At 46.6% G+C, this 24,919-nt stretch overlaps 1 long non-coding RNA gene across 1 annotated transcript in view; it reads left to right on the top strand.

Moving 5' to 3' along the window:
* Positions 1–24,919, top strand: part of LOC131481367 (uncharacterized) — a 322,287-nt gene that overhangs the window by 224,998 nt on the left and 72,370 nt on the right. The window contains exons 3-4 of the long non-coding RNA XR_009246254.1: positions 18,490–18,745; positions 19,043–19,147. This is a non-coding gene — a long non-coding RNA (uncharacterized LOC131481367). The remainder of the gene's footprint in view (positions 1–18,489; positions 18,746–19,042; positions 19,148–24,919) is intronic.

Here is a 24,919-nt window from a genome sequence, read left to right as displayed (position 1 = left end):
TAGTAATGGCCTTACTGGACAGGAACCAGGGAAATGCAGGGGGTGGTCAGCTTTGCACCTCCCTGCCAGTCACTGCCCACCAGCATTGTGAGGGTGTGGAGTCCATTCCCTTATCCACACCTCCTACCTACTATAATGTTGTGCTGAGGCTTCTGTAGCTGCTTCTCAGCGTGGCTTCTTCGCCTCCAGCATGCACATGGCTCACTTGGGCAGCTTGGTACCTAAGCAGGTCCCCATTCATTAGGCCAGAGGAGCCTTGGAGTCAGCCTCTCTAGCCTAGGCACACCAGTGCTCAACTGCAGACAACACTTGGAGTAGCAAAGCCCTGGAGGAGTCTGTCGTAGAAACTCAGAACAGGTGCTGTTGTTATGCATCAAGTTAAGCTGCTGCCTGCCACGCTGGCATCCCATAAGGGCATCAGTTCGAGTCCAAGCTTCTCTGCTTCCTGGCATCCCACATGAGCACCAAGTTGACTCCAAGCTTCTCTGCTTCCTGGCGGTCTCCTTGCTAACCACCTGGGAAGCAGCAGATGATGAATCAAGTGTTTGGGCCCCTGAACTCACATGGGAGACCCAGATGGAGTTCCAGGTTTCTGACTTTGGCCTGGCCTAGTGAGAACCATTGGAGCCACTTGAGGAGTGAACCAGCAGGTAGAATCTTCCTGCCTCTGATAGCTATGCCTTTCAAATAAGTACAATACGCCTGTAAAAAAGAGGAAAAAGGGGGCTGGCACCATAGCATATAGGCTAATCCTCCTCCTACAGTGCTGGCATCTCATATGGGCGCTGGTTTGTGTCACAGCTGCCCCACTTACAATCCAGCTCTCTCTGCTTATGTCCTGGGAAAGAAGGCAGCAGAGGATGGCCCAAAGCCTTCGTACCCTGTACCCACATGGGAGGCCCAGAGGAAGCTCCTGGCTACAGGCTTCCTATCTGCTCAGCTCTGGCTGTTGCAACCACTTGGTGAAGCAGTAGATGGTGGATTTTTCCGTCTCTCCTTGTCTCTGTAAATCTACCTTTCCAATAAAAATAAAATCTAAAAGATATCATAACCCTGTTTTTCTAGGTCTTGTTGCTGAAAAGTCTATCAGCTTACCTAGCACTCCTTTTGAAGGCATTGTCTCTTTCTCTCTCTCTCTCTCTCTCTCTCTCTCTCTCTCTCTCTCTCTCTCTCTCACACACACACACACACACACACACACACACACACACACACACACACTCACACACTCTCCCTCTCTTTCTCGCCTGGTTTCTTTTAAGATTTTTCTTCTTTGGGCCCAGCGGCGTGGACTAGCGGCTTAAGTCCTCAGCTTGAATGCAGCGGGATCCCATATGGGCGCCGGTTCTAATCCTGGCAGCTCCACTTCCCATCCAGTTCCCTGCCTGTGGCCTGGGAAAGCAGTCGAGGATGGCCCAAGGCTTTGGGACCCTGCACCCTCGTGGGAGACCTGGAAGAGGTTCCTGGTTCCCGTCTTCAGATCGGTGCAGCACCAGCCGTTGAGGAGTGAATCATTGGACAGAAGCTCTTCCTCTCTGTCTCTCCTCCTCTCTGTATATCTGACTTTGTAATAAAAAAAATCTTTGAAAAAAGATTTTTCTCCGTTGCATTTCTGAAGCTGCATTATGATTTCTTTGCGTGCACATGTTTTGCTTACCTGTCTGGAATTAGATGGGCTTCCCGGATTTCTGGACCAGTTCTGAGTGTTCAGTTACTTTGTCTTCATACAGTGCTTCTGCCCAACTATTCCTCTTCCTCTTCTGGAATTCCTTGGAACATTCTTTCATGTGCAGAAACCCCTGATGCATTCTCATCTTATGGACTCTATATTACATTTAGAAAATGGTAACTTTGGGCTCGGCAGCGTGGCCTAGTGGCTAAGGTCCTCGCCTTGATCCCATATGGCTGCTGGTTCTTATCCCGGTGGCTCCACTTCCTCTCTGTCTCCCTTCCTCTCAGTATATCTGACTTTGTAATAATAAAATAAAATAAAATAAAATAAAATAAGAAAATGGTAACTTTGTTACTTCTTCAGTGTGTTTAATTCATACCCCAGATTGTAATTGTTATTGAAAATGAATCTTAGTTATTTTTAAATCCATTGACACATTTTATAGTATCCTATTTCTAGCAGATACTTTAACATTTATATTTTATTTCTTTATATGGTTAGCACAGATATGTTATAACTTATAATTGCTAAACCTAATGTCTACATGGTTGACTTCTTGGCTGTTGTTCATCTTGGTTTTCCTGTATGCTTAGATATCTGTAATTAAACACTGCTCATTGTCTTAGAAAAATTGACTGGGGGATGCTCTGGGGCCTAGAATGAAGGTTCCCTTACTCAAAGAGAATTTTCATTTGCTTTGTTAAATACCTAGGTATCTTCTCTCCCATACCACTTTAAAACTTTTTTAAAATTATTATTACTTTCCATGATATAGTTTTATAGGTTTAGGGCTTCCCCCAGCCCCTTCTTTTCTCCCTTCCCTTTCTCCAGCTTCTCCTAATTTCCCCTGTATTTTGCAAAAGTGTAGTTCTTCAGCTGCAGTTATGATTCCAACATTCCACTTCTTACGTGTATCATGACATTGCAGCTACACACAGTAAGAGAGAATCTAGTGTCTTATTGTCAGGGCATATTCAGCAATTTCATTGGAGATCCTTTTATTTGGAGTCGAGATGCATCCTGCACTTCTCTGTTTCCTGGTGTTCTAGTCTCCATTACACCTTTCGTTTATGAGAATATAAGTGTGTACTTGCTTATCTATATATCTTTTTGTTTAGTATTTTGTGTAAAGGTTGCCATGTCTCAGAAAGAACCTATGATTTTTGTCCTTTTGGGATTGGCTTGTTTCACGAGCATGATGGGCTCCAGTTGTCTCCCGTACCACTTTGAACCTCATTCCATGTTCAAGATGTCTTGAACAGCCAGAGTCTGCAGAATGTAAGCACAGGTTGCTCTGCCTGTCATCCCCACTGTCATGGATTTTGTCTCTTTCTTGCTTCTTCTGCCCAGGGTGTCTCCAGTCTCGTGGAGGGTAGAAGGAGGGTTCACATGAGAGAGAAAAGAGTCACGCTGCATGTGGAGGTGCCCCTTCAGGCTTTAGCTGCACAGGGCCCTGGGCTTTGATTTTTGCCCCATTCCCTGAGAGTGTGAAAGCCACTGCTCAGTACCTGAGACAAGTTTGGCAAATACTATCAGAATATAAGTTTTTGGTTTTATATTTTTTTATATCATTTTGAAGTTCTCTTAGCCACAGTGGCCTGACTTGCCGTGAAGAACGTGTCAGGACAAAGAGAACGCAGGCTCCAGGGCCTTCAGCCAGCTTCACCTGTCTGAAACATTAACACCTATCCTGTACCACAAGGGAAGGGGGTCTGCTCCATGCCAGCCAAGAGGTTAGTGTTCCTTGGAACACAGAGGTAATTGGCAGACAATTCCAAAAGGTCTTAGAGATGGGCTGACATTCCACTTTGGGGACTTTGAAATGCTGCTTCTACTGGGCACAGAATGGATGCACCCCACACCTGGCAAGTGGAGGCACCTGGCCTCCAACCCTTAGGATAGAGGGGGTTCTTCAAGAGTGGCATCAACCTCAAGGCAGACAGACAGACACATCTCATGAAGTCAACTTCTCTCCCTCTGCTTAGGAGTGTTCTAGACCGTATTGCTAGAGTTTGAATGTCTTTGTCCACTCCAAAATCCATGTTGAACCATAACCCCTGATGCATCAGTAATGGAAGGTGTGGCATTTGGGAGGTACTGGAGCACAGTAGGACTAAGTGTCCTTAGAAAAGGGATTGATGGAGGAAGTTCAGCCCTTTTGCTTTTTGCCATGTGAAGATACAGCCTCCCTCTCCTCCCAGTGTTGGAGCGCTGACCCCCAGCCAGCCCTACCCCTTGGAAGCAGAGAGCAGCAAACTTGTCAGCACCTTGATCTTGCACTTCTCAGCTCTAGAACTTTGAGAAAATACACAGCTGTTCTTGATATATCTCCCAGCCCATGGTATCCTGTTCTAGCAATGGATTGGACTGTGACATACATCAAGGCTTTGTGGGAAAAAGAGGGCAGACAAGAAAGGGAGAGGGCAGGGAGAGAAGAAAGAAACTGATGTTCCAGTGCTCACGCCCTGTCTTCCCATGGAATGTTCAATGGATGACCCATTTCTCATCACTGTGTCAGATTGTCTGTTTGGAGAAGCAGTGAATATAATAGGTAAGAGAGTGACCAGGGGAGGCCAGTCTTCACTGCTGTACTGGTTTTTTCCCAGCTTGGCTGCAGTAACTACTCAAGCTTGTAACTCTTTCTTTTTCAAGATTGATTTTATTTTATTGGAAAGGCAGATGTACAGATAGAAGGAGAGACAGAAAACTCTTCTGTGGAGATTTATTAATTGTGGATATTTGCCTCCTGAACCAGACCACCAAATGTCCAAGGGACCCCGAATCTCAAACATTCTCAGCAGACTGAGAATGTAGCAGAAGGCAGAATTCCTACTGAGATTGCGGACCTCCTTGTTGACACAGCGTGCCTGGGGAGGTAGGAGATGTCTTCATTATCTTCCTCTTCTTTTTGTGGCTGGAACGTAATGGAGTACAAAGTTCTGTCAGATTCCTTTTCCAGTTACATCTGTTTGTTTACTGGTGTTGATTCCTGTAACTCATGTTTGCTCCTATGGTGGCTCAGAGCCTGGTTATTGTTCCCCTGATCCTTTGTGATCTATCACTAGAAGCAGCTTGTATGCTATTGTTTAGTTAATTTTTAACTTTTACCAACCTGTTTGCTTTGCAAAAAATTGGTATGCATTGCCCCCCCCCAAAATTTATCCCAAGTTTCTTCTCAGCAAGAGAAGTTGTGGTTCCCATAGAGGGATCCCCAAGACTTCCAGCTGCTGGTTTACTCCCCTAGTGGCCACAATGGCCAGAGCTGAGCCAATCCAAAGCCAGGAGTGAGTTTCCCATGTGGGTGCAGGGTTCCAAAGCTTTGAGCCATCCTCTGCTGCCTTGCCAGGCCACAAGCAGGGAGTTGGGAGGGAAGTGGAGCAGCCAGGACATGAACCAGTATCCACAAGGGATCCAGGCAGATGCAAAGTGAGGATTTAGCTACTAGGTTATTCAGCTGGGTGCTCAAGCATGTAACTCTTGATGAGGATGAAAACCACACGTACCAAAGATAACCAGCTAGTCTCCCACATGAGTGCAGGTTTCCTGGCACTGGGTCATCTTCCACTACTTTCCTAGGTACATTTGCAAGGAGCTGGCTCCAAATAGAACATTCAGGACTTGAACCAGCACTCAAATGGGTTGACAGCATCACAGGCGAAGGCTTAATGTGCTGCACCATAACATCAGCCAAGAAGACTATTTTCAAACTAAGGAAGGAAGAAGGATTCTTACAAGACATTATCTCATGTGAAAATATTTAATTATCCCAGGGGAAAATATTTCAGAAGTATCTCCTAGAAGCTCCAGGGCACATTTTAGAGCTTACATTTGAATAATACATCGTACCGTTAAGCCTTTAGTTCCTCTGAAGAACATGATAAGCACGTTGGACTTAGGAGGCTGGCATTTTCTCCATATTAGTCTATCTTGCATGCTAACTCTAAGGAATGTTGCCTATCACGCTGTTTCTCTGAAACTTGCTATACACAGAGTGAGACTTCCCAGCACACAACACAGAAGAAGTGCACAAATCTACTAAAGAAGGAAGCACCCTGAGGCCACACAGGGAGAGTTTCCTGCAGGGAAAAGCTCCCCACTCATGTTTCTTGGGTAGAATATGTTATAAATTTGTGTGTGCTTTCTCTCAGACTAAACCTTTGGGATCTTGGGATTGGGGGGGGATTATTTCCACAGCACCCAGCACAGCAAATAAACAATAAGAGGTTGCGTGGTGGATCGAGATGAAATCCAAACCTGGCCCTGCCGCTCGAGGCAGGTTAAGCTGTGTCACAGATGCACATTCTATCCCACTTACCAGGGTTTATTCTGTCATACTTTCAATAACAGTTCAAGTTTATTTACATTATTCCTTCTTTGCCTATTCTGTTCACATTCACCAGATTTTGTGGGTACAGTGAAATATCTGAGGGAAGCTGACTTTATTAAGACAAAAGATTCATTTGGACTCTATGTTCTGGAGGTTCACAGTTCAAGATCTGACAGTCACAAAGGTCAGGCGTGTGATCACAGTGTCTTTCTTGTCAGACTCCCAAGGTGAGGAAGAGCAGTACTTGACAAGAAAGAAGGCACACATCAAGCAGGTAGCAGTGGCCCTTTTCCTAGGCCAGTGGCTGAAGACCATGCCTGTGGGCATGCTCTGGTGCCAGCTAGGGTTCTGTGGCCCTGTGGATCAACACTGGTAGCTGGTAGAGTGATGTTAGGTGTGAGTCTATCTCAGTGACAGACTACAGCAGGGTGGGCTTCTGTCTTCCCTCCAGGCTGCACTGGTTTCGGTAGGCTGTGGGCTCCAGGGAGGACCTAACCTTGTGGCCTGGTGGTCAAGTGCCCAGGAACAGGTTCATAGGGATAGAATGTCACTTTTTAGATGCTTCTTCAGTTAATTTTGAAAAGATCTGGATCTGTGACAAATCTGAGTTTGGGACACATCTTAGGACTGAGACAGTAAAGCACATCAGCGGTGGACCTGTGGCCCACCTTGACTGAGAGGACTGTGCAGTCCTAACATGGTAGATGTGTCCTCAGGCTCAGAGAACGTGAACAGGCTGCCTAGGATTTCTGGAAGAACAGCTCTAAACAAAGTCATTTCACTGCAGCTAGCCCTTCAGTGTGTTGACAACATCATATACCAAACAAACATTAATACACATTCTTGACATTACCTAACGAACAAGGTAAGGTAGAAGATACCAGCCACCTGAGAAACTTTTCAAATACTCGGATAAAGATCTCAAAGCAGTTGTTTTAAGAAAACTCACTGCATGTCAAGATAGCACAAATGAATCATTTAGTGTTCTCACAGACACCTGACCAAGGCATAGAAGTATTTAGAAAAATATCATACAAATCCTTCAACTAAAAACTAAACAAAATTTAGAAAATGATGGAAAGGGAGAGAGGAAGAGAAGTCATGAAAGAGCAAAAATGGTGGCCTCCTCCGACATTTGTGCTGGGCCTGAGATTGCAGGAGCTGTGCAGGAAATAGACTGGCTTCTCTCAGTTGCTATTCAGGATGACGCTGCTCTGTAGATCCTAAGAGGAGGTGACATACTCAGGGTTGACATAAACAGGAAGCAGAAGTGTATGAAACTTTGAAAGACTGGCAGGAAGGCCAAAAAAAAAAAAAAAAGAAAGAAAGAAAAGAAAAAAAAAAGGAAAGGAAAAGGATGAACAAAATCAGCCCTATAGTGCTTAACAAGTGGCAGGTGAGCCCGTGCAAAAGAGAGCCTGGTTTTGCAGTTGGGTCAGATGGACTTTGTTGTCAAAACAGAGAAATAAAGGAATGGCATGGGTGTAGAGCTATGAAGCATTGATGAAAGGAAAGCACAACCACAACACATCCTGTCATGTCTAGAGCTCATGCAGAGTTAGGTGGTCCACCATGAGGTCCCTTAGACCTAGATACAGACAGGTTGGGATTTGGCTTTGATGGAACAGGAAAGAAATCCCGCAATAAACTTGATTGTTGGGAGGAGTTCACAGTGCATGATGCCATTGGGTTTGCCTGGAGAAACATAAGGGGCATGTGAAGTTTTCCAAGCATGGCATTTGATGTACCAGCACGTGAAAAACCAAGCTCTCTTTCTTGTCTGTGTTTTGAATAATACTGAACTAAAATGAAACTTTGGTGAAAATTTTAAAAGCTGGCTTTGTTACTTTTTGCAAAGCATTAGCTGTCCGATCATAGCCTATGGATACAATGTCAAATGATAGCAGATACTGCACAGGTGGAGTGCTACTTTCCACTCTTTAGTGTAAAGTAATGATCAGAAAAGATACTGTATTATTCCCTATGGGCCCTATTTTATTATTATTTTTAAAGATTTATTTATGTTCGGGCCTCCACTTGAAAGCGAGAGAGAAAGAGAGACATAAAAATAGCTTCCCTCTACTGGTTCACTCCCTAAATATCTGTAATACCAGAGCTGAGCTGATCCAAAGCCAGGAGCCAGGGTCTCCCACTTGGATACAGGGGCTCCAGAACTTGATTGATCCTCTACTGCTTTCTTAGGCCACAAACAGGGAGCCGGGATGAGAAGTGGAGCAGCCAGGAAATGAACTGGCACCCATATGGGATGTTGGCACTTGTAGACGGAGGATTAGCCTGTTGAGCCACCATGCCAGCCCCTCTGTGATTCTTTGAAAAGTCACTGGCACATTTAATCACTTATCTGCTCTTATTCATTGAGGGCCCACTATCCTTTAGGCATTGTTCAGGTCAATTCACTGCTGAACCCCTAGCATTGGTGGGGAATATAGGGCAGGAGGACAAGTTGGGGAGGAGACCCTGATCCAGAGAAATCTGCACCCCACCCCCAGTTCTTTCAACCCTGACCCCACTTCATCTGCACCAACAGGAACCATGTGCAGACTGTGAATACCCAGTCAACCGCCCTATCTCTGTCTACATCCTTTAGCTAAATCCCAAGGAAAATGAACCTGAGAAGTAACCTAAGAGACCTGCAGTGGACCAGGAAGGGCTGGGGTGGGTGCATTGTGCAGCTAAATGCAAGGTGTGGCTTCCCGGAGCATGCTGCACTCCCACCTGGGCACATAGATGCCTCACCTGGGGAGATGAGACAGGGGGAGCGGGAACCAGAGATGACCCCTTGGGCCTTGACTAGGCATGGAGGCATTGCTAGGTGCTGGGGATTCATGAAGAAACTGTACACTCATTTCCACCACCCTGGGGCTTGGGCTCCAGTGGCCAGTATCAGACTATAAATAGATCTTTGAGAAACGTTAATCAAATAGCCCAATAAATCATTGTGGAGGAAAAGAGTAGAGCAGGAAGTTGTCAACAGCATGGGCCAAAGGAGGTAATGTCCACAGCAGCTGACAGCAGCAAACCTCACAAGCTGGGTGGCTTGAGTCACAGGAATGTGTGATGTCGCCTGAAGGGGCTGGCTCACAGGGTTTGCTCCTTCTGAGGGCTGGGAAGTGGATCCCTGAATCACCTCAATTTTTTTTAACGTGGTGACCTGTAGAGATCCAACCTCTGGGTCAGCTCACGTTGGGGATTGAAAATCCAAGATGTCTTTGTGGGACTCCCCAGCAGCTGTGAGGATGGTATTTGAGGGAAGGTCTGAAGGCAGCGAAGATAAGGGAGTAAGCCATGCTGAGGTCAAGGGGAAGGGAGTTAGAGCAGAGCAGATGATGGTGCAAGCTCGCTGCTAGCTGGGGTAGTGGAAGGCAGAGAGAGGGAGAGACAGACGTGCACGCACAATGGAATGATTTACCAGGCTCAGAAATGAGCCCCTTGCCTCTTAGACATTTCAAAATAAGTTGGTTTTTGATGTCTTCCACAAGCTGGTACCCCATTGCACACAACAACCAAAGACCCTTACATTTCCTGCAGGTGCAGTGCAAGGTCATGGCACACAGGGAATGAACCTCCACTTCTCGTTCCCTCAAGGGAGCCCTGAGTGCCTACAGGTGATGCTGAGGGCGTAGGTGTTGCCCACATCCTTCATCTCCAACCCAGGAAAAGGCTTGTGTGCAAAAGCAGTTGCGTTGGAGGCAGATCAGTCACTGTGAAGTGCCTGGGGAATTCTGTTATGTGTTGCTATGCTCTCACCACACTCAACTTCAGGGAAATGGCCATCAGTTCATTGAAGGGGATTATTGGTAGTTTTAGTGCAAAATTTCTTAGTTTTCTTTTCTTTTTTTTAATATTTATTTAAGTTGAAGTGCAGAGTGACAGAAAGGGAGAAACAGAAAGAGATCTTCCATCTGCTGGTTCACCCCAGATGGCTGCAACAGCCAGGAGCCAGGAACACCATCTGGTTCTCCCACCTTAGCACAGGGGTGCAAATACTCAGGATCTGCTCTGCTGCCTTCCCAGAAACCTTAGCAGGGAACTGGATCAGAAGTGGAGTGGTTGGCACTCCAGCCAGGCCTCATTTGTAAGGGATGCTGGTATCACAGTCTGGAGTTTAACCTGCTGTGCCATGGTGCCAGCCTCATTTCTTAGTGTTCTTTTTCAGTTGCTGTTAAAAGTAACAGAAGTTGAAAATAACAGAGAATAAAGTTTTGTCACTGAAGTCGACATTAAGAGAAGTTGCTTGATGGACCCCCTAGCAATCAGTGATGTCCTCCAGGTCAGAGAGAGCCCCAAGGCAGTATCCCAGGTGCTGTCTGGTTTGTCTCATTTTACCCCACATGGGGGAGGGTTTGGCTGAAAGCAGCAGCTCTCTAGACCTCCCCTCATCACTCCTGACCTCGGCCTTCATTTCTCTCTAAGCTAGAATATTCTTTTCAGCTAGCATCCAACATCCCACTCCTAGCCCCCCCACCTCTCCCCTGTTCCTTCCAGCCAGCTCTGGCCTCCGATAAGGACCCTTTCCAAACAGGCTGAAAAGTTAATGCCTCTGAGAACCACAGTCCTTTTTTTCTCCTCCCACACCTCACCCTTACCTGCAGGGGCCCACTTGTCCCCCACTCACAGTGCCTCCCCTAACTCTGCTTGATCCAGCCCAGTCTTATGCTGAAACTAAGTCCTTTGTTCCTGTCCTCTCTGTGCTGTGGGCATCCTTGCCGCTGCCCCATTCCTGTGACAGTCTCTTCCTTGTCGAATACCTGTTTTGAATCCAAATCCTCCTGTTAGATTCTGACCGCACGACAGTTTTCTGGTGGTGTGCACCTGGGGATTCTTCCCCAGGCTGGGACGGGAAGCACACAAAAGTGCTTGAAGAATGGCAAGGGTGGAGGGAAGGGAGAAAAACGACCAAACATCAGCTGGCTTTGGAGACGCTTATACAGTCTCGGGTTTTCTGACAGCTTACTTTTGGGGGTGGGGTGAAGAGGGGTGATCCAATCTCTCCTCCAAAATAGAGGGGCCTGGTGGATGTATGGAATAAGCTTTGGGCCTGTTTGCATTAACAGGAATCACAGGATTGGAAATGCAGAAGGCCAAACAAAGGATCCTGTGTGTCCCCAGCAAGTCTCCTTGGAGCCCTTCACCCCCAAATAACCTTATGGGTTCAGAAGGCAGTTCACAGTGAGCCCTGCACATTCAGATTCAGTGCCTAACTTTGTGTTCACACACCAAACCCCCTGTGGTGTAGGTTTTCTTAAGCTCATTTTATGGATGCAGAGGCTGTCAGTGCTGCTTGTCCAGCCACAGCACTAGGCAAGGGGTAGGATCCAGTGGGGTGATCATGGTGTCTTGTCTTATTTAAAAATCAATGTTGTTGTTCTGAATGTGTTAAGTAATACAGAGACTTTATAGAATTTGGAGGAGTTAGCAAACCCCCTATCAGAGTGCAAAGTTGAGTCCTGGTTGCTCCACTGCCCATCCTCCTCCGGGTGAGTGTGCCTGGGAAGGCAACAGCAGAAAGACCAAGTGCTTGGGTCCCTGCCACCCATGTGGAAGCCTTCGATGGAATCCCTGGCACATGGTTTTGGCTCAGAGCTGGCAATTGCAGCTGTTTGGGAAAGGAACCAATGGATACATGAGCTCTCTGCTTCTCTCGTTCTGTCACTCTGCCTGCCAAACAATACTATAGATGGTAAAAAAAGAAAATCTGGCAATGATAACACCAATTCTAAAATAAAAATCCCCTATAATTCCACCATCTAGTGGCTCTAAGCTGTAACATGTTAGTATACTTTTCTCCATTCTTGGTTGCAGTGTTTTGTGACAAACTTTCTGCTGTTGCTTTTGTTTTTCTTTCAAGCTTTACTTTTTAGTTTTAGGTTCTCAACATTAAGAATGACATAGGGGAACTCAATGGGGAGGGACTTAGGGAGGGGATAAGGGAAATCCCAGGGCCTATGGAATTGTATCATAGAATTATAATAATAAATAAAAGATTAAAAAAAAGATTCATTTGTTTTTATTGGAAAGCCAGATCTGCAGAGAGAAGAATAGATAGAAAGATCCTCCTTCAACTGTTTTATTCCCCAAGTGCTCACAATGGCTAGAACTGAGCCAAATGGAAACCAGAATCTTCTTCCGGGCTTCCCATGTGGATGCAGGGTCCTAAGGCTTTGGGCTGTCCTCGACTGCTTTCCCAGGCCACAAGCAGGGACCTGGATGGGAAGTGGAGCAGCCAGGACATGAATCAGCACCCACATGGGATCCCAGCGCATGCAAGGTGAGGATTTGGCCACTGAATCAATTGTGCTGGGCGCTCTCAATCTTAATAGAAATGCTTCTAGTTTCTCATTAAGCTTGTTGTTAGCTGTTAGTAAATACTGGTGTGAAGCTGAGGAAGCTCCTCTCTACTGTTAGTTTGCACAGAGTAATTTAAATTAATTGTTATTGTAAATGGGCACTAGACCCATATCAAATGCATTTTCTGTTTCTGTTGACATGATCATGTGATTTTTTTTCTAAGCCTATTGATGTGAAGAATTATGCTGATTGCGTTTCAAATTTTGAACACAACTTACCCACATGAGATAAGTCTCATTTGATTGTGCTTATAATTCTTTGATACAGTGTTGGATTCAATTGGCTAATAATTTGTTGTTGATTTTTGGTATTTATATTCATTAGATATATTGATTTGTACTTTTCTTGTATGTCTTTAATTTTAGAATTGGTGTAATGTAGGCATCATATGAATTAAGCAGCATCTACTGGAAAAGATTGTAGACGGCTAGTATAATCTCTCCCTTACAGTTTAAAAGAATTCACTAGTTAGCCCATTTTGGCCTAGTGCTTTCTGTTTTGGAAGAGTATTGATTATCGATTCAGTTTCAAAAAGATGTAGATATATTTGAATTATCTATTCTTGTGTGAATTTTGCTAAATTATGTATTTTTAGGAGTCTGTGCATTTCACTCACATTATCAAATTTTTTAATGCAAGTTTCTCTGAATATCTCATGTCCAAAGCTTATATAATGATTTCTTTTTTCCATTTCTGATTAGCAATTTATGTTTTTTCACTTTTTAAAGGAACCACATTTTTAATTTATTGATTTTTCCCTGTCAATATCCAATGTTTTGTTTCATTGATTTTTGCTCTTTAATTAATTTTCTCCTGGTTACTATGATTTTAATTTTAACATATTTTTCCCAGTTTTGTAGAATTTAAGCCTAGATTGTTGATTTTTTTTTAAAAGATTTATTTTTGTTTTCATTGCACAGACATATAGAGAGGAGTTGAGACAGAGAGGAAAATCTTTCATCCAATGATTCACTTCCCAAATGAGCTGCAACGGCCAGAGCTGAGCTGATCCGAAGCCAGGAGCCAAAACCTTCTTCCAGGTCTCCCACACGGGTACAGGATCCCAAGGCCTTGGGCCGTCCTCGACTGCTTTCTCAGGCCACAAGCAGGGAGCTGGATGGGAAGTGGAGCTGCCGGGATTAGAACTGGCACCCATATGGGATCCTAGTGCTTTTAAGGCAAGCACTTTAGCTGCTAGGCCACCACGCTTGGCCCTAAAATCTTGGTTTTTAGGCCTCTTTTTTTTTTAAGATTTTTTTTTTAATTGGAAAGTCATATTTACAGAGATAAGGAGAGGCAAAGAAAAAGATGTTCCATCCACTGATTCACTCTGCAAGTGGCTTCAATGACCAGAGCTGAGCTGATCTGAAGCCAAGAGCCAGGTGTTTCTTCCAGGTCTCCCAGGCAGGTGCAGGTTCCCAAGGATTTGGGCCATCCTTTGTTGCTTTCACAGGCCACAGTCAGGGAGCTGGAAGGGAAGTGGAGTTGCAGGGATTAGAACCGGCACCCATATGGGATCCTGGCGCATGCAAGGTGAGGACTTTAGCCACTAGGCTACATACTGGGCCCCCAGCCTCTTTTTTTTTTTTTTTAACTAATTAACTCAATGCCATAAATTTCCCCCTAAGCATTACATTGGCTATGTTCCAAAATTTTTGATAAACTCTATTTTCATCTTCAATTTAGTTCAAAATATTTTAAACTTTCTTTGAGATTGTTTGCTTCTTGTTATTTAGAAGTGTAATGTTTAGTCTCAAAATATTTTGGAATTTTGCAGTTACATTTATAGAATTGATTTCTATTTTAGTCTCCTTGCAGACAGGACATTATTTGGTTTCTATTCCTTTAAATTTTAAAATATATGTATCTATTTATTTGAAAGTTAGAGTTACAGAGAGTGAGAGACAGAGATCTTCCATCCACTGGTTCACTCCCCAGATGGCTGCAGTGGCCAGGGCTGGACCAAGCTGAAGTCAGGAGACAAGAACTCATTCCAGGTTTCCCACGCAGGTGGCAGGGACCCAGACATTTGGACCATCATCTGCTGCCTTTGCTGCAGCATTATTAGGGAGCTGGATCAAAAGTGGAACAGCTGCCATGATACAGTGAGCATACAGGGATGGCAGTAGCATAAATGATGACAACTTTACCACTATGCCACATTGCCAGCCCCCCTTACACTTTTTATGAAATGTTTTATGGCTGAGAAAGTGATCTATCTTGGCGTATTTTCCTCTTGTACTTGAAGAGAATGTATATACAACTCGAGTTGGATGAAGTGGTCTGTAGTGGTAAATTGTGATATTGAGTGCAACTTACCAATGTTCTGCCTGCTAAATCTGCTCATTCCTGAGAAAAGGGTGATGAAGTTTTCAACTGTAATCATGGATTCTTCTGTTTCTCCTTGTGGTTTGATCAGTCTTGCTTCCTGTATTTTAGCGCCCCGTTTTTAGGTGTATGTACATTGAGGATTATTATTTCTTCTGTCTTCTCAAGTATAAATTTGTATTATGTTGTACGCTTTTGTATCCTTTTTCCTTGGTAAAACAAAAATTTTTTTCTATATGTACAGACTTTTTTCACTTCACCCATCAGCATTTCTTAACGTGGTTCAGACCAGTGTGTGAGGATGTGAGGCATCATAGCAGATAGGTGCCATTTGAGTGATCTGGGGAGTGACAGAATGAGGTCCAGGACAGTGAGTGACTAAACAGTTTGAGAGGGACCTTAACACTGGACAGCTGCATCAGCAAGAAACATGGCAGGAGGACCTGGCACGATGGCCTGGTGGCTACATCCTCGCCTTGCATGCGCTAGGATCCCATATGGGCACCAGTTTGTACCCTGACAGCTCCACTTTCCATCCAGCTCCCTGATGTGGCCTGGGAAAGCAGTAGAAAATGGACCAGAGGTTTGGGACTCTGTACCCATGTGGGAGGCCCAGAAGAAACTTCTGGCTCCTGGCTTTGGATCAGCTCAGGCTGTTGTGGCCACTTGGAGAGTGAACCAGCAGACAGATGATCCATCTAGCTCCTTATTTCTGCAAATCTGCCTTTCCAATAAAAATAAATTGATCTTGAAAAAAAAGAAACAGAGCAGGAGAACCTGTAGAAGGTTAACTGGAGACTGGGTGAGAGGGCAGACTGATATCAGTATACCTTCACCAGCAATGTTCCTTCGATCTGAATGCCTGGCTGTTAGTACACAAACTGGGGACTAGAAAATCCAATATGGGTGGAAGTTTCAGTGTTACTGAAGGGCGGAACAAAGGACATAGGCAAGGTACAGATCAAAGTTCAGAGTCCATTTAGACACCAGGGTCCAGCAGGCCTGCCAGATAGGGCCTTGGGTCTCTGTTTTGAAGCTCAAGAATTTGTTCCTGTGTACTTTCTGTGATCGTATACAGCATTCTGAGCTGCTGAACCACAGTTGGAGAGTTAGCCATAACAAATATCTACCATTCGAACACCCCGCTACCTTCCTTCCCCCCGCTTAGTAACTGACTCTAGGAGTTGCTACAGCTACTATTTGCTCTGTTTGTCCAGTTATGAGCCAAGCATTCCCATCTTTATCAACCTTGACCTTGATTGGCTTTGCCTCCAGTTAGAATGAAAAAGGAATAGAGGGCTCTAAAACAAGAATTGCTTATTGTTAACTGGGAGTTCTGGTGAGGAGTAAATATAATAGCATTGCACTTGATACTGAACTGGCTGTATTTCAAACTATTGTTTAGTTCTCCAGAATCTTCTCACAGTTCATGCCTGCCCTGGTCATCAGGGCTTCCAGGCTCTTAGCATGAAAGTCCCCTCATCAGGCTTTTAATGTCAGCTGGCTCACTGGCTCCAAAAGACAAGTATTGGTATTTGCTTGCCCTCTGAGAGAGGCCGTGGCATCTTTTGTGGGCCCAAACTCCCCTGAATCATCTTCTGCTTTCATCAGAATATGGTCCTTGTTTTTCCATAACTGATTGGAAGAGAATGCTCTCTGATTAGCAGTCGGATTCTCCCATAAGCATAGCCCTGAAGCAAGGTGATGGCTGTGTGGTCAATACAGAGGAAGACTTCTCAGTACAAGCATCTGACCTCTCTTGCTTTGAATCAGTCAGAGACCAAGAGCAGCAGGAGTAGAGCTGGGGAGTTTGGGATATGGTCAGGATGTACAAACACACCTTACTTACTGCAGCTTTTACTCTGGGCTTTGCTTTTCCCACACTGGTCTCAGGCAGGGGGTCGCTTCATCATCAACTATTTATTGGGCACTTACTAGGTACAACAAGCCCAGGTAAAGCAGAACCGTGAGTTCTCCAACCAGCATCCAAGATGCTTAGAGTTCTATCTAGTGTATCTTAAACATCAAATCACAGTTGGCTGAGAACATAAATGCATGGATTGGGGTGGGGTGAGTTAGTGAATCCATAAAGAAGTACTGATCTTTTAGAAATCTACTTGGTAAAGTTGAAGGACCAGATGAGGCTCTGGCTTTGATGGCTCCAGCAATCACATGGAACCAGATGGAAGTAAAAATCTGGACTTCCTTAAAAGCTCACAGGACAGAGACACAAAGTTGCAGAGGAAGACATGGAAGAACTGAAGTTAGCTAGTGCCTTTGTGTAAGGAGAAATGTGACCCAAAAGATAGTTGGGCCAAATTCATCCATGACCTTAATGATTAATTTCCTAGTTAATAATTGACGTGTAGTAAGAGAAACTGGAATAAAAATGTTTATTATTTCATCATCTAGGACTCTCCTGTCTTTCTATGTCCTGGTTCTAGTCACCATGCATCACATGGAAGAATTAGCAGCAAAAAGCACTTGGGGGGGGGGGTGTTGAAATTTTTATTTATTTTTATTTTATTTTATTTTATTTTTATTAATTACACTGTATTATGTGACACAGTTTTATAGGTACTGGGATTCCCCCCCACCTCTCCCCAAACCCTCCCCCCATGGTGGATTCCTCCATCTTCTTCTATAACTACAGACAAAGTTCAGTTGAGATTCTTTCATTGCAAGCATATACCAAGCATGGAGTCCGGCATCTTATTGTCCAGATAAGTTCAACAGCTTGTTGGGGAGACCTTCTCTGGTCTGAAGGTAGAGCCAGCAGAGTATCATCCCGATCAATTAAAAGCCCCAACATAACATCAGCAACAATTTACAATGCCATGGAATTAACTCACATAGTATCCAATAACCAAAATGTTTTTAAAAAATGCAAGTTCTTAACCACTTAAAAAAAAAACTTTTTAAGAAATTAAGCAAGTTCAAATAAAATTGATTTAAGTGAAATCTCCTTAGTTCCCTGAAGAGGGACAGGGGTAGTACCTGGGTACCCTAAGCACGTCCTCCTTTTGGATTTGAGACCCTTGGCTGGGGTAATGCTTTCATGGTAACCCCACGTGGAACTGGGGAGCTTAGTCTAACAAGAAAAGCTCTGGAGGATTTTACTTTGTTATTTCCTCTTTAAACACAACAGAAAGAAACCACTTAGGTGGTATTGTGGAACAGTGCCATCACTTCCTGCCCTCTCTGACTATAAACTTCACCAAGGGATCACAACAATATACTTGGGGAATCCTGTCATACAGAACCACTGATGTCAGTGACTTCTGCCTGGTCTCTGATATTTAGTCCAAACAATGGGAAGAGATATGCTAAACTGTAGGACTGGCTCTGCTGAGCAGGGCTGAGTAAAGGAAATGGAGCTAGGCAGAAGTTCATTCCAGCCAGGCAGCCTTGACAGTCAGTCGCCTACCACTATACTAAATGTGGCCTCTGGACTTAGCATATTTAAAAAAAAATCCTATCCTGTGATTTTGTGTATCAGGAATTCACAAAGTTCAACCAGAAGACTAGCCTACTCTGTGTGCCATCAGCCATGGAATGAGTTGCTGGGTGGTCTCCTCTGGAGGCTCCAACTGAAACACAGAACATCTCTAGAACTGTGGTAGGCTAGACAGCAACTCATGAACTATACAAACTGGCAGTATCAATGGCCAGGCATCCTGTATGTGGTTAGGTCTCCTGGGAAACGTGCTCCAAGACACCTGGATGGAATGTAAAAACTGCTTTATGACCTCACCTCAGACGTGTCACTTCTGTTGCATTCTGATCCAACCAGTCACCAAGAGCAGCCAGTTGAGCTTTCACCACCCGGCTCCTCCACCACCATCCTGTTGGACTGCCAGTCATTCACCACCCTCAGCTCCTCCAACGCCTTCCTGTTCAAATGCTGGGCCCTTCACACACTCGACTCCTCAACTGCTCTGCAGGTGGACTGACTGGTCCTGACTGTCCTAGGCTTCTCCACTACCCAACAGTTGAACTGGCTAGCAAATCACCACCCTCGGGTCCTCCACCACCCTCTGGTTGGACAGGTAAGCTGTTTACCACCCTTGTCCTCGACTGCCTTCCAGGTGGATCAGTGGGCCCTGAACATCCTAGGCTCCTCTGCTGCCCAAGAGTTGAACTGGCAGGACATCAAACACCCTATGCTTCTCTACCTCCCTCTGGTTGGACAGGCAGGTGTTCACCACCCTGGGCTGCTCCTCCACCACCCTCTGGTTGGACAGGCAGGCTGTTCACCATCCTGGGCCCCTCCACCACCCTCCAGGTTGACCGGAAGGGCTTTTCACTATCTCTGCTGCGCCACCATACTCCAATTTGGCCCACAGGTCTTTCACCATCCTCAACTCCTCCACTGCCATTCAGATGGGATGGAAAGACAAACATCACCCTCAGTTGGACTGCCGGACCGATCATCACCATTCTAACTGAAGGTCAGTGTAGGGACCAAAGTGGAGAAGGTAGCCGAGGGTAGTAAAGGGCTAGGCAGTCCACCACTAGGCGGTGGAAAAGCAGAGGTGTGAACGGCTTGCTAGTCTGACTGGAGTGCTGAGTGACCCTTCACCAACCTGGGCTCCTGCACCACCCCTAGTTGAACTGGCAAGCTGTTCACCACCTCAGATCCTTGACTGCCCTCTGGTTGGACTTGCAGTCCATTCACCACCTTCAGCTCCTCTATCACCCTCTGTTTGGGCTGGTAGGTCCTTCACACCCCTTGACTGCTCCACCGTTCTTTGGAATGGCAAGTCAATCACCAGTACAACTGAAAGGAAGTGTAGGAGCCAAGGTGGTGAAGAAAGCCAAGGTTGTAAGCAGCCCTCAGTGAAACTGAAGGGCTGGAGGGTAACGCACTGAACTCAACCTTCACCAACCCTGGCTCCTGCACCACCTCTAGTTGGACTGGTGAGCTGTTCACCATCTTGGCTCCTCTACTACCCTCCAATTGAACTCGCGGGGAGATCACTACCCTCAACTCCTCACCTGCCTGTCCTCGGCTCTTCCACCACTCAACAGTTGAACTGTCAGGCATTCACCACCCTGGGCTCTTCCACTGTCCACTGGTGGGCCCATTCATCCTCCTCAACTCCTCCACCAGCCTACGGTTGGAATGGCAAGCCAGTCATCACTGTCCAATTGGACTGCTGGGCCAGTCACCTCCCTGAACTCCTCTACTGCCCTCCAGTTGGACTGATGGGCTGTTCACCACCCTCAGCTCCTCGACTACCTCCAGGTGGATGGACTGTCCTAGGCTCCTCCATCACCCAACAGTTGAAACAGCAGACCATTCACTACCTTGGGCTCCTCCACTGCCTTGCAGTCGGCTAGTGGGCCCTTTGACACCCTGGGCTCCTCCACCACCCTCCAGGTTGACCAGAAGGGTCTTTCACTACCTCAGCTGCTCCACAATACTCTAATTCGGCTATGGAGGAGCTGAGGGTGGTAAGAGGCCCACTAGTCAACCTGGAGCGCTATGGTGGAGCTGAGAATTGTGTAAGGCCCTGATGGTATTTCTGGAGAAATGTTGAGGATCCCATGTTGTGAAAGGCCATTCTGGTCAACTTGGAGAGGTTGGGGGATCCGAGGGTGATGAAAGACCCCGATCAATCTGGACGGTTATGGAGGAGCTGATGTTAGTAGAAGACCCTCTGGTCAACCTTGAGGCTTGTGGAGGAGTTGAGCATGGTATGAGTCACTTCCAATCAATACAGAGAGCAGTGGTGGAGCTTCTGTGGTTACAGGCCCTTTTGATTTTCCTTGAGCACTGTGGAGATCAATCGATCAGAGATCTTTGGGCCGTTTCAACCCTCAACTTACATAGCCCTCCAGGGTTACAGGGGTTCTCCAACCACCCTCGCCATCTCCACTGCTATCCAATTTTAGAAGGTACTTATAGCACCATCAATTCCTCCACAGCCCTCCAGGATGAATAGTGGGCCTTACCGTTCTCAATTCCTCCCCAGGCCTCCAGGTTGGCTGGTGGGCCTTTCATCATTCTCAGGTCCTCCAAAGCACTGCAGGTTACCACAATGTCTTCCAATACCACCACCATCGACTCCTCCACAGAACTACTGATTGACCTGTGGGCCTTTTTCACCCTCAACATCTCCACAGCCCTCCAGTTACTGGAAAGAACTACACCACTCTCGACACCTCCACAGCCCTCAAAGATACGGGAGGGACTTACATAACCATAAACTCCACCAGAAAACTCCTGGCTGACCCATGGGCCTTTTTATCCATGACACCTCCACAGCCCGAATTGTTACCAAAGGAACTTACACAACCATCAATTCCTTCACAGCCCTCCTGGTTGCCTGTGTGCCTTTCATAACACCCGACAACTAAACAACCTTCCAAGTTGCCACAGGAACTTATACCACCCTCGACCCCTTCACAGCCTTACAAGTTCCCAGAAAACTTACAAGCCATCAGCTCCTGCACAGCCTTCCAGGTCCGTAAGGACAAAACCCGCAATCAGTTCTTTCACAGCCCTCATGATTGACCTGTGGGCCTATTGAACCCTTGACAAGCCCATAACCCTGGAAGTTACGGCAGAGACTTACAGCACTATCGGCACATCCACAGCCTTAAGCCATAGTAAAGAGATTGTGGACACCTCCACAGCCATGTTGGTAGACCCGCTGCCCTTTCATCACTGTCATCAACACCTCCACATCCTTCCAGGTTTCGGGAAGGACTGACACTGCCATCAACTCCTCCACATACATCCAGTTTCCGGAAGACCTACAATGTCATCAAAACCTCTTCGTCCTTTCAGGTTCAAAGAGGGACTGACTCCACCATCAACTCCTCCACATCCTTCCAGGATCCCAGATCAATTTACATCACCATCAACTCCTCCTCGTCCTTCCAGGTTCCCAGAAAGACTTAAAACTCCATCAACAACTCCTCACCCTTCCAGGTTCCCGTACAAATTCTGACATCAACTCCTCCTCCTTGACACTGCCATCATCTCCTCCAACTACTTCCACATTTTCGGAAAGACCTACACGACCATCAATTCCTCCTCGTCCTTCCAGGTTCTCGGAAGGACTTACAATACCATCACCTCCTCCACGTCCTTCCAGGATCCCAGATCAACTTACATCACCATCAACTCCTCCTTGTCCTTCCATGTTCCCGGAAAGACTTAGAACACCATCAATTCCTCCTCATGCTTCCAGGTTCCCATAGGGAAAGACTGCATCAACTCCTCCTCGTCCTTCCAGGTTCCCATAGGGACTCTGACATCATCTCCTCCAACTACTTCCAGGTTCCTGGAAGGACGTATAATACCATCAACTCCTCCACATCCATTCAGGTTCCTGGCTGGACTGACTCCACCATCAAGTCCTCCACGTCCATTCAGGTTCCTGGCTGGACTGACTTCACCATCAACTCCTCTAAATCTTCTAGGCTCCTTGTATGACTCACACCAGTATAAACTTCTCCAGATCCTTCCAGGTTCTCGGATAGACTTATACCGCCATCTACTCCTACAAGTACTTCTAGGTTCCCGGAAGGACTTACAATACCATCACCTCCTCCACGTCCTTCCAGGTTCATAGCTGGACTGACTCCACCATCAAGTCCTCCATGTCCATTCAGGTTCCTGGCTGGACTGACTCCACCATCAACTCCTCCATGTCCGTCCAGTTCCTGGATCAGCTTACATCATCATCAACTCCTCCTTGTACTTCCAGGTTCCTGGAGGGACTTACACCACCATGAGCTCCTCCACATCCTTGCACGTTCCTGGAGCAATTTACACCACTATCAACTCCTCCACAGCTCTCCTGATTGACCTGTGGTACTTTTTAACCCTCTACACCTAAACAGTCCGACATGTTATTGGAAGGACTTGCACCACCATCGCTTTCCTCCACATCCTTCCTTGTTGTCGGTACAATTTACTCAACCATCGACACTTCCCCAGCCGTTCTGAATGACTCATGGTGCTGTTATAACATATGACAGGTAAAAAATTACTGGAGGGATTTATACCACACTTGACCTACTCACAGCCTCCAAGGTATCTGCAGAGTCTTGCACCGTCATGGACCCCTCAACAGCCCTGCTGGTTGTCCTGTTGGCCTTTATTACCCTCAATTTTCAACAGCCTTTCCAGTTACTGAGGGACTTAAACGATGATCGACTCCCACACAGACCTCCTGAATGATCCATGTGCCTTTTTCAACTTCCTTACCTCCACGTCCTGCCAGGTTCACCTCAGAACATTGCAACACTGTTCATTCTACCATAGCTTTCTTGGTTGACTGCAGGGACAGTAATTACCATAGATTTCACCAGGCCTCCATGTTGACAACAATCCCCTTTAATAACCATAAACTGTAATATTTCTCCAAGATACATTTAGGGCCTTTCACCCTAATCAGCTCTTCAACAGTCCTGCAGGATGACCAGCAGGCCTCTTGACGCCAGACTCATCTACAGGCATGCAAGGTAACCAACGGGCCAGGTACCACCCAGGGTTCCAGAATGCCTGAAGGGTGTGCAGCAGGCCTCTTACGACCCTGGTACCCTCCATAGCCCTGTACGGTCAGCAGGGCGCTTACCACCCCAAGCTCCTCCATAGTCCTGCAGTGTCAGCAGCAGGCCTCTTACCACCCTAGGCTCATCTGTAGGACTATTGGTTCACGAACAGGCCTCTTACAACCCTAGGTTTCTGCTTAGGCTTACAAGGTGACCATCATGCCTTTTAACATCCTAGGCTCCTGCATAGGCCTACAAGGTGGCCAGCGGGCCTCTTACCACACTAGGCTCCTGCAATCTCTGCTGGTTCACTAACAAGCCTCCTACCACCCAAGGCTTCTTCATAGGCCTGCCTGGTCACCAGCAGGCCTAATACCATCCTAGCCTCCAGCATAGGCCTACAAGATGACCAGCAGGCCTCTTACCATCCTAGGCTCCTACACAGGCCTGCTGGTTCATTAAGAAGCCTCATACCACCCAAGGCTTCTGCATAGGCCTGCATGGTCACCACCAGGCCTCTTACCCTGCTAGTCACCTGAATAGGCCTGTAAGGTAACAAGCAGGCCTGTTTCCACACTAGGTTCCTCCACAGGCCAGCCTGGTTACCTTCAGGCCTCTCACCACCCTCGGCTCCTAATAGGCCTACAAGGTGACCAGCAGGCCTCTAACCATCTAGGCTCCTCCACAGGCCTGCTGGTTCACTAACAGGCCTCTTACCACCCTTGGCTCCAGCATAGGCCTAAAAGGTGACCAGCAGGCCTCTTACCATCCTAGTTACCTGAATATTCCCGTAAGGTAACCAGCAGGCCTCTTACTATCCTAGGCTCCAGCCTAGGCCTACAAGGTGGCCAGCAGGCCTCTTACCACACTAGGCTGCTCCCTAGGCCAGTAGCGTGACCAGCAGGCCCCCTACCATCCTAGGCTCCTCCACAGGCCTGCCTGGTGACTAGCAGGCCTAATACCATCCTAATTCTTGCATAGGCCTACAAGATGACCAGCAGGCCTCTTACTATCCTAGGCTCCTACACAGGCCTGCTGGTTCACTAATAAGCCTCATACCACCCAAGGTTTCTGCATAGGCCTGCTGGTTCACTACAGGCCTCTTACCCTGCTAGTCACCTGAATAGGCCTGTAAGGTAACCAGCAGGCCTGTTTCCACACTAGGTTCCTCTACAGGCCGGCCTGGTTCCCTGCAGGCCTCACACCACCCTCGGCTCCTGCATAGGCCTACAAGGTGACCAGCAGGCCTCTTACCATCCTAGGCTCCTACACAGGCCTGCCTGGTAACCAGCAGTCCTCTTACCATCCTGGCCTCCAGCATAGGCCTACAAGATGACCAGCAGGCCTCTTACCATCCTAGGCTCCTACACAGGCCTGCTGGTTCATTAAGAAGCCTCATACCACCCAAGGCTTCTGCATAGGCCTGCATGGTCACCACCAGGCCTCTTACCCTGCTAGTCACCTGAATAGGCCTGTAAGGTAACAAGCAGGCCTGTTTCCACACTAGGCTCCTCCACAGGCCGGCCTGGTTACCTTCAGGCCTCTCACCACCCTCGGCTCCTAATAGGTGACCAGCAGACCTCTAACCATCTAGGCTCCTCCACAGGCCTGCTGGTTCACTAATAGGCCTTTTACCACCCTTGGCTCCAGCATAGGCCTGTAAGGTGAGCAGCAGGCCTCTTACCATCCTAGTTACCTGAATATTCCCGTAA

The sequence above is a fragment of the Ochotona princeps genome, chromosome 11 (genome assembly GCF_030435755.1).
Source record: "Ochotona princeps isolate mOchPri1 chromosome 11, mOchPri1.hap1, whole genome shotgun sequence".
NCBI classification, from domain to species: domain Eukaryota; kingdom Metazoa; phylum Chordata; class Mammalia; order Lagomorpha; family Ochotonidae; genus Ochotona; species Ochotona princeps.
This window is presented reverse-complemented; position numbering and strand designations above follow the sequence as displayed.